General features: G+C 40.6%; 1 pseudogene; it reads right to left on the reverse strand.

Moving 5' to 3' along the window:
* Nucleotides 1-3,249: 3,249 nt before the first annotated feature.
* LOC121492086 lies at nt 3,250-4,156 on the reverse strand (annotated as a pseudogene).
* Nucleotides 4,157-9,636: the final 5,480 nt, after the last annotated feature.

Here is a 9,636-nt window from a genome sequence, read left to right on the forward strand (position 1 = left end):
TCAATAGCAACTCTTTTGAAAATGAAGCACATGGCTGGAGTCTTTTAAAGGTGGTATGAGCTATTTTTCTCAGTATTCCCCAGCCCTAATGCCACTAATGCACTTTCCACCAGAACTGCAGACTTAATTGATGATGGGCTACATTGAATATTTGTCCTTCTTTAATCCTCTCAGCAACCCTAAGAGTATGTACTCTCAATGTCACCAAATATAGGTGATTAAATGGAGGCTCCCAGAAGGTAAGTGACTTGCCAATATCCCATAAAGAAAAAATAGCACAGCTAACCTTTAAACCTGTTTGACTGGCTTCGTACTGTCCCCCCCCTGTCTTGACCATTATTGCCCTGCCTCCATAAAACAAGGTATTTCCTATGTGGTAGAGAAGAATATGCATTAACCAATTTTTCAAGGCTAAGGATATATTTGGTTATTAATCCAACAAATATTTATCTAGATACTATCACATGCAGGCTATGTGCTGCGTGCCAAAGGGATAAAGTCATAGCAAAAATTAGCTAATAGTCATTGAGAACTTATGAGCCAGACACTTTAATCCACTATAATTTAAATCATTCAACAATGCTACTTACTATTATTTTCCATATGATTTTTTTGAAAAAAATTGACAATTAGATACTTTTGGCCACTAGCTCAAGGCCTAGGAAGCGGTAAAATCAAATCTCTGGAAGGGCAGAACCCAAGGTTTTAAACAAAATGACAAGTCAAGAACTAACAGGATAGACAGATGGAGGATCATGGTGTTGGAAGTGCAGGAAACTAGATGGGCATTTGGAGAATGATTCATGTAGGAACTAAGGCTGGAGTCTGATTCAAAGAGGACTGTATATTGTTATCAGAAAGCAAGCAGAACCATCACAGGGTTTGTGTGCAGTGGAGAAACCTTGATAAGGTCTATGCTTCACTTTTTTAGGCTATATGCTTATGATGAATATAGCTTAAACTGTAAGTTCTCTGTTCAGTGATGGTAATAGATTTTTGTAAGTCTTCACCCCTCAACTACAGATCCATTTGTACACACTTGTATTAATCAAAACCCTTTTAGTTGTCTATAATATGAATCCCTCAAACCCACTTAAATAAAGGGGAAAAATAGTCTGAGGATGTGGGTCAGAAGTCAGGTGCTACTGTGTCAGAGAACTAAATCGTGGATGGCTAGCTAGGTCAGGCATCCTTGTATCTAGGTGCTCAAAAGATGTTATCAAGACGCCTGGGTGGCTCAGTGGTTGAGCATCTGCCTTCGGCTCAGGGCATGGTCCCAGAGTCCCAGGATCTCATCCCACATCGGGCTCCCCTCAAGGAATCTGCTTCTCCCTCTGCCTATGTTTCTGCCTCTCTGTGTCTCTCACGAATAAATAAATAAAATCTTAAAAAAAAAAAGAAGTCATCAGAAATATGTCTTTCTGGGGCACCTGAGTGTCTCAGTCTGTTAAGCATCTGCCTTCGGCTCAGGTCACTGTCTCCAGGCCGTGGGATCCAGCCCTGGGTCTGGCTTCTTGCTTAGCGGGGAACCTGCTTATTCCTTTCCCTCAGCCCTTCCCCTCATTCATGCTGTCTTTTGCTATCTCTCTCTCTCTGTCTCAAATAAATAAATAAAATCTTTTTTAAAAATGTGTCTCAGGCAGCCTGGGTGGCTCAGTGGTTTAGTGCCTGCCTTCAGCCCAGGGCTTGATCCTGGAGACCCCAGATTGAGTCCCACGTCAGGCTCCCTGCATGGAGCCTGCTTCTTCCTCTGCCTGTCTCTGCCCCTCTCTCTCTCTGTCTCTCATGAATAAATAAAATCTTATAAATAAATAAATAAGTTTCTTACTCATTCCATCTCTCATTTCTGCTTTGATCTACATATGAAGACAGAGATAGTTGTTCAGGCTTACCTGGTACTCAGTGCTCAGGACCAGAATCAGATAAGCTCCCCAGGCCCCTCAGCTTGGTCATCCTACAAAGTTAGGAAATGAGGCTGGTTTCCCAAAGAAAGAGATTTCTATTCCCTTACAATGAAAAGACAAGCTGTGTAGGCAAACAAATGTCCCCTATTCTCTTGCAGACACCTGTGTGAATTCATGGGAACAGCAAGGAAAAACCCCCATTACTCACCCCTGTCTTCCCAGTGATAGCCCTTGGACATGGGCATTCCATTGTTTCAACTCTGTTAGGAAAAGGCACTGAAGGCTCCTCTTTTTTTTTTTTTTTTTTTTCTGAAGGCTCCTCTTAAAATGATAAGTATCTTACATGGGAAGACAGACACATTAAGCCATTACCATCCTTTAACAGTTTATTAAGAGCTTTTCAGATTGTCCATTTTATCTCCTAGATGTGCCCAGGATGGACTCCGAGTAACGTATGTTTCCGAAATGGTGAGTTTAGTTAATATTCAAAGAAAGAAACAAAATTAATTGACCTTTGAGGAGATCAATCCTGCAGTGTGGACTCAATAGCAGATGATGATGAATTCAGAAATCTTTTTCTTTTTCTTTTTCTTTTCTTTTCTTTCTTTTTTTTTTTTTTTTACAGCAGCAGTTCTTTATTACATGGATTCAAATGCACAGCAGACCAATCATGTTCCCTGAAATTCAGCAATCACATTCAATGAATGCCTGTTCGTGCGTTCCTCAAAACTCTAATTCTAAGGGGCTTCCTTCGAATTCCCCTTACAAAGACTTGCGCCAAGAAGAGGTTAAACACCAGTAAGAACAACTGTTGCGAGATTCCTGGGTGGCTCTGCGGTTTAGTGCCTGCCTTCGGACCAGGGCATGATCCTGGAGTCCTGGGATTGAGTCCCATGTCAGGCTCCCTGCATGGAGCCTGCTTGTCCCTCTGCTTGTGTCTCTGCCTCTCTCTCTCTCTCTCTCTGTGTATGTCTCTTGTGAATAATAAATAAAATATTTTTAAAAAAAGAGCAACTATTGCTAGCAGTAGTTTTGTTTCTTTGCCATCTTCCTCCTCCTCATCAACAAACATGCAATTTCTTCCTTCTATGTACATGGCATTGTAGCATGGGTGTTACACTCTGCCTATGGTACAAAGTTTATAAATACGATATACCAGTACAAAGTTGAAGCCATTAAAAATAGCTTAATAACTACTAGGAGATCCTTAAATCTGGAGTATTGATGGAATCTAGGAAGAGATTTAGAAATAACACACAAACTCAAACAGTAAACATTGTACTTGGGAAGGGGTGAAAAGAGGACTGCTTATGTCCTACTGAGGGCTTTTGGAGTTGCTTCAGGCTCACCTTCTTTCTGCAAATATCTTCAAATACTTCAGGGTGTTGTGAGGTGCATCACTCTGTGCATTGCCACAGGACATCCTGGAGCCATGACAGACTGTGATGGGGCTGGTGGATGGTTTAGCGAGACACTGATACTGTCCATTGGCACTCAGCTCTTCTATATCCAAATATGTTATATTAAAACTTTGTTTCTTGGTTATTTCACTAAGCAGTTGGATGTATCTGTATTAGGAATACTGAGGAGGCTTCTTTTCAATAAGTTGATCTTTTCACCGGGAGAATTCCTCAAGAAAGGCCAAGTACATCCTAAAGAATGTCCTACTACATTTGTTAAAGAAATGTGGTTTTCTGGAGAAATATTACTGAATTTGGAAAGAAATTTCTCAGCAGCGTCCCTCTTGGCTTGTTTTTTTTAAATTTTTTATTTATTTATTTTTATGCCCCCTTTGCAGTTTTTTCCAGTTTCCATAAATGACCCTAGCCTGCAAATTGTGGTATATTCTCTCTTATGAGCAGGTCCTCCCTCTTGGGAAAGGGTATATTCAGGAAGTCTCCAGCCATGATGAATAGCCAACTCCTGTAATGAACCAATAGGATTAAGCTGGTTCTTTGGTTGCTTAGAAGGGTCAGGCATTAAGCAGGTCAGGAACTGCAAAGCAAATACTTGCATTGGCTTTCAAAATGTTTATGGGCCTCTGCAGCTCTATGTTTCTCCAGCTTCTTACTTGTACCTTCACCTGTGCAGGTTATGTCCCCAACGGTTACTCTGAAAGTGGGCACGTGTATTTGCACATCCGATCTTTCACAGTAATAAGCCGGGATGTTCTTGGTCTTCGTGCCGTATTCGTGTAATACCTGAACTGGCGTTTTCCCTGGCTTGGCTGCAATCATCTTCCCCAAGCTGAAGGTCCCGATGTCTCGCGCTCCAGCGGGGCCCAGGGCGCGCCGCCTGCTCTGGGACTTAGCGGGAAGGGAAGGCTTGGCGGCCTGCGGAGGAGCCCTGCGGAGCCGCCTTCGCACTCCCTGCCGGGTCGGCCGTCCGGAGAGGAGGGCTCCCGAGTTCAGAAATCTTGACTGCAGGCTACCCTAAGCCATTAGGATGACCTCAGGAGGCAAGGAGTGCCAGACACTGGAAGGAACGATGATGGCAGCTTAACATTCAGTCCTTGGCACTCTGCTAGGCATGAGTTGGCTAAATTTTAAGGCATGTTGGCTAAATTATCAAATCGAATCTGTTCCAGAGTTCTAAGGCACACACTATTATTATCACCATGTTATGACAGAGGAACTTAATTAACTTAGTCAAGGTGACACAACTTACTAAGTTGTGGGGCAAGATGAACACCCAAGACTACTTCACTTCATGGCCATGTTGATGCAATCAGGCTACATCAGTATAGATGCTATGGAAGAAATGAGTCCATCCAGATAGTGTTCACACAGACAAAATCAGGGTGCCCTTCCAATTCTGAGGGCCATGAACCCTCTGGGGTCTTCGGTGATTATTTGTGGAAGTCAGTCAGCCATAATTTTCATTGTATGTGGCTCCCTCAAAAGTCCTTGATGGTGCCTATCCTAGTTATTGATACATGCATGTGTTGGCATCTTCCTTAGAGGAATATCTTCTGGGCATAGAAAGATTATTTACCTAATAAGTAAACTGCATAGAGGAAAATCACCTATCGCTAGTTGCCAAGGCCAAATAAGGACTGGAACCTATTCTAATGGTTATCTTTGTCTTTGGGGGGCATTCATCACAGCTCTATAGGCCAATTCTCTCTCTCCATGAGGACTATAACAAGGCAGGGCACTGTGTCTGCAGATAGAAGTACAGGCTAACCGCTGAGAACCTGTCCTTTCCATAAGTGGGACAGCTCTGTTGAGACTATACCCAGTATCCTACATACCTGCATTTGCTCGTTTTAGGATTAAGGGGGAGAGAGGACATTAAAAAAAAAAAAAGCAGATGATAGATTCAGGTATATTGACCTTGAGAATTTGGCTAGAAGCCCACAAACCTGAATCATCTAAAAAACCTACACCCTGTATTTTGCATGTTAACACTTTCTATACAAATTTACTATCAAACAGCAGATGATTTTTAGCAGTTTAAATGAGTTTTATGTCATGATTAACCAGGGCTCACAAGCCACATTCTTGCCAAGCAGGTGTACAAGCACTAAAAGACACAAATATACTAAGGTTTGATCAAATGTTTGCAAAGCAACAGCTATAAGAAATAAATATTTAGGGCAGCCCCAGTAGCTCAGCAGTTTAGCACCGCCTTTGGTCTGGAGACCTGGGATCAAGTCCCACATCAGGCTCCCTGCATGGAGTCTGCTTCTCCCTCTGCCTGTGTCTCTGCCTCTCTCTCTCTCTCTCTGTGCCTCTCATGAATAAATAAATAAAATCTTTTAAAAAAAAGAAAGAAATATTTAGGGCACCTGGGTGGCTCAGTGGTTGAACATCTGCCTTTGGCTCAAGTCATGATCCTGGAGTCCTGGGATCTGCATCAGGCTCCCCATGGGGCAGCTGCTTCTCCCTTTACCTGTGTCGCTGCCAACCTCTCTGTGTCCCTCTTGAATAAATAAATAAATTCCTTTAAAAAAAGAAAATAAATAAATATTTAAGAACTACAGAGTATTTAGATCCCTACTTCACCCCTTAAAAATACATAGAATAATTCCAGACAGATTTAAGACTTAACATTTTAGGTTTTGAGTGGGAATCCTTTCTGTGAGTTAATAAAAAAAAATCAAGGATCCAAAAAATAAAGGACTGATAAGTCTGATATGATAAAGAAAATTTTAAATGGGGAAAAAAATAAGGCAAGATAAAGACAACAAAGATGAGAGGCAATACTTTCTTTTAAACAGGCAATTCACACAAAAACATATAAAGGACTAGTAATACCAAAAATAATTAAATGGAATATTATTCAGCAATAAAAGGCAGTTAATGATTGATGCATGTATTGTGTACAACTGTATCCTACAACATAAGGGCATTCTCTATGCTGAATGAAAAGAGCTGATGTCTAAAGGTTATGTGCTGAGTGATACCATTCTAGAACCTCCTTGAACTGTCACAGCTAGAGAGAGAGATAGAGAATAGCTTCATGGTTGCTGGGGAACAAGAAAGGGGGTAGGATGGTAGATGTGACCAAAGGGGCAGTATGAGGGAATTTCTTTGTGCTTCTGTGCCCTGATCAAGGTGGTGATTATACAGATTTGTACATGAGATCTACACAGAGAATGAAATTGCAGAGAATGATTACCTGCACTCACCACACGCACAGAAAAGTGCATGTAAAATATGGTGAACACTGTATTAAATATGGAGTGGGGTGGACAACATTCTATCATCAACAGTTTCCCAGTTCTGATATCATACTACAATTATAGGAGATGTCATTTTTGAAGAAAGGTGGGTACAGCACTCTAGTACTACTTTTATATCTCCCTGTGAGTCTATATTCATTTTTTAAAAAGTTTTAAAAAATGCTCAAATCTAACTTAGAGAAGTGCAAATAGAAATTGTGAGATACTATTTTTACTTACATTGGAAAACTTTAATAATAGTCAATACTGGGAAATGCTATGGGTTGAATTGAGTACCCTGAAAATGTGATGAGGCCCTAACCCCAATACTTGTGACTGTGATCTTATGTGGAAATAAAAGTCCTTGCAGAAAGTCAAGGTAAGATGAGGTCCTGAGGATGGGCCCTAATTCAGTATGACTGGCGTCCTTATACAAAGGGAAATTTTGACAAAGAGATGGACATGTAAAAACACAAGGAGAAGACAGCCACAAGGAATGTCTCAGGCTACCAAATGCTGGGAGAGTGGCTTGGAAGAGAATGCCCTTCAAATCCCTCAGAAGGAACCAACCCTGCCAATACTTTGATCAGACTTCTAACCTCTAGAGCTGTGAGACAATAAATTGGTACTATGTAAGCAACCCAGTTTATGGTACTTTGTGATAGCCAGCTTAGGAATCCCATACAGGAGAAGTATGGGGAAACAGACACTCCTATACCTACTACCATTTAATAAATGAGAATAATAAATTTGTGCAAACTTCTTTGGAAGGTACTTTGGAAATTTTTGTCAAAATGTAAAATCACATGCCTGCTGACCCTTCATTTGACACATCAATTCTGTTTCTGGGAATTCATCATAAGGATATGTGCTATATTTTTCCAAAGATGGATTGTCAAAAAATGTTCATTGCTCTGTTTTTTATAACAAAGATCACAAAAATAACCTAAATGCCTATCCACAGGAAAATGGATAATAAATCGTGTGATTCTATGTAGTGAGATGCAGATCTACAATAACTTACCAGCACTTCAAAAATGCAAAAGCTCTCAAACACTGAAGTTTTAGAAAGAATTTACAGCAAATTTGTTTGATGGAGATCTGCTTTGTGTTCTGGATAGTCTGTTCATTTCAGTTCTTGTAAATATTCATTTGTTACATTGCAGAAATACCAGTATGGTTGAAGAAAAGGTACCTCCCCAGACCATCTGGGAGTTTCATTATATAGAATATTATCCTTCTAAAATTTGAAAAAAAATTATGAATACTGAAATACATATATGACTCTAAGGATTTGAAATATGGGATTGTGAGCATATATTCACGGCTCTTGAAATATATGTGATAAAAATATATATTGGAAAAATCGATATTGCAGATTGGAAACATCACAAGGTGATATTATTACCTGAAAAGAAAAGCAAAGATATAGAATAATATATATAAAAAGTTCTTTGGGCAGGGGACGCCTGGTTGGCTTAGTGGTTGTGTGTCTGCCTTCGGCTCAGGGAGTGATCCCAGGTCTGGGGATCGAGTCCCCAGTCAGGCTCCCTGTGAGGAGCCTGCTTCTCCCCCTGCCTATGTCTCTGCCTCTCTCTCTGTCTCTCATGAATAAATAAATAAAGAATCTTTTAAAAAAAATTTCTTTGGGCAAATGCTTATAAGTGCATAAGCATAACTGAAAACATGTGTAAAAACCTGATTACAATGTTTCACTCTGGAAATTGGGATGGATTCCACCTTAATTCTCTGCCCGAGCTGCCCTAGTTAATGCCCTATAGTAAAGTAAAGCTTTCTGGGTTCCGACATTGGCAGTAAGCCTTTGGGGGCTGCGACCCTCGCTCCACTCTATTTGACCCTGGCTAACTTTCACCTGATTTATCGGACAAGACATAATTTCTAAACAAATGCCTTTTGATACACTGCCTTCTTTTGGCACTAAGGTAGATTAAATAAGCATCTCTAAAAAAATTGATACATACTATTAGCATGTAAAAGAAAACATTATGCTCAACGTCACCAAAAAGTAGAATACTTGACAAATATTTCTGAAAGGTGACTACAAAGAGCTGAAACCATGTTAACAATAACAACAAACACACACACACACACACACACACACACACACACACACACACACACCAGAAGATTGTATGAGTTCATTCAGAACAACAAAATCACATTCCTTACTACTTTGCCTTTACAGGTAGTAGCTGCTTAAAGACTAACTTTAACTGAATTGAGCCCTTGGAGATAGTCTTTGAAGGAGGCACATTAGGGGTTATTAAACAGGTATAATGAAGTAAATTAACTTTGGAGGCTTAGAACTGGAAAGGATCCTTGAGATAACATAGGGAAACCCTCTCAATTTCAAGATAAGAAAACTGAGGCTCAGAGTGAGAGGGGCCTGTCTCAGGACACACCACCAACTAACCAGAGGGATGAAGCCAGGACTCCCACTCCTTTACAACACTTAGTTCGGCCACTGGCAGGGTCCCTGTAAACACCCTCCTGTAAACCTGAGCTCTGGAAACCTGGACAAACTTCTCAGCCACTAAAAGCTTCCTGCCTGTGCCCTCAAGCTCCACCTGGTCACCTTGCACAGGGGGCAGGACTCCCCTCCCTACTCCACTGCTGTGGGCAGAGTAGTACTCACTCCAGCCTGTCTTTAACTTCCAACTTTCGCTCCAGGATCTGGGATGGCACAGAGAATGAGATTATAATCTTCCATGGAATAGTAATAATGTTTGGTTGATATAGAAAAAAAAGACATGACCTTATTGTAAATTTTTTTGGGGAGGGGGCAGAAACTAGCTGTTAGTTCAAATTCATATTTCATAGTTCCCACCAGTGGCCTTCTTCATGATCCAGGAAGTTAGTTATATTAATTATATTCCTGTACTTGCCTTCATGGTTTTGCTGTAAGAATCTCTGCTCCCACATTGTATTATTAAGATGCTCTATGATCTGTTATCTTTCTCTCACTGACTTACATATGATGTTGTATTAATTCCCTTCCCATAAATCCCTCTTCAGTCCAGCTACATGGATTTTTTTTCTTCTTTA

The sequence above is a fragment of the Vulpes lagopus genome, chromosome 5 (genome assembly GCF_018345385.1).
Source record: "Vulpes lagopus strain Blue_001 chromosome 5, ASM1834538v1, whole genome shotgun sequence".
NCBI lineage: Eukaryota > Metazoa > Chordata > Mammalia > Carnivora > Canidae > Vulpes > Vulpes lagopus.